This window comes from Phyllobates terribilis, unplaced genomic scaffold (genome assembly GCF_046119375.1).
Source record: "Phyllobates terribilis strain yellow unplaced genomic scaffold, ASM4611937v1 Scaffold_9__5_contigs__length_417890890, whole genome shotgun sequence".
Taxonomy (NCBI): domain Eukaryota; kingdom Metazoa; phylum Chordata; class Amphibia; order Anura; family Dendrobatidae; genus Phyllobates; species Phyllobates terribilis.
The window spans coordinates 397,769,669-397,770,844 of NW_027362769.1; positions in this window are offsets into that span (position 1 = coordinate 397,769,669).

Below are 1,176 nucleotides of genomic sequence, written 5' to 3' on the forward strand. Positions count from 1 at the left end.
TATAGAGGATGTGTCCCGTATGGTGTAGTATATAGAGGATGTGTCCCGTATGGTGTAGTATATAGAGGATGTGTCTCGTGTGGTGTAGTATATAGAGGATGTGTCCCGTATGGTGCAGTATATAGAGGATGGGTCCCGTGTGGTGCAGTATATAGAGGATGTGTCCCGTATGGTGTAGTATATAGAGGATGTGTCCCGTATGGTGTAGTATATAGAGGATGTGTCTCGTGTGGTGTAGTATATAGAGGATGTGTCCCGTATGGTGCAGTATATAGAGGATGGGTCCCGTGTGGTGTAGTATATAGAGGATGTGTCCCGTGTGGTGTAGTATATAGAGGATGTGTCTCGTGTGGTGTAGTATATAGAGGATGTGTCTCGTGTGGTGTAGTATATAGAGGATGTGTCCCGTATGGTGTAGTATATAGAGGATGTGTCTCGTGTGGTGTAGTATATAGAGGATGTGTCTCGTGTGGTGTAGTATATAGAGGATGGGTCCCGTGTGGTGTAGTATATAGAGGATGTGTCTCGTGTGGTGTAGTATATAGAGGATGTGTCCCGTATGGTGTAGTATATAGAGGATGTGTCTCGTGTGGTGTAGTATATAGAGGATGTGTCCCGTGTGGTGTAGTATATAGAGGATGTGTCCCGTATGGTGTAGTATATAGAGGATGTGTCTCGTGTGGTGTAGTATATAGAGGATGTGTCCCGTATGGTGTAGTATATAGAGGATGTGTCTCGTGTGGTGTAGTATATAGAGGATGTGTCTCGTGTGGTGTAGTATATAGAGGATGTGTCCCGTATGGTGTAGTATATAGAGGATGGGTCCCGTGTGGTGTAGTATATAGAGGATGTGTCTCGTGTGGTGTAGTATATAGAGGATGGGTCCCGTGTGGTGTAGTATATAGAGGATGTGTCTCGTGTGGTGTAGTATATAGAGGATGTGTCCCGTATGGTGCAGTATATAGAGGATGGGTCCCGTGTGGTGTAGTATATAGAGGATGGGTCCCGTGTGGTGTAGTATATAGAGGATGTGTCCCGTGTGGTGTAGTATATAGAGGATCTGTCCCGTGTGGTGTAGTATATAGAGGATGTGTCTCGTGTGGTGTAGTATATAGAGGATGTGTCCCGTGTGGTGTAGTATATAGAGGATGTGTCCTGTGTGGTGTAGTATATAGA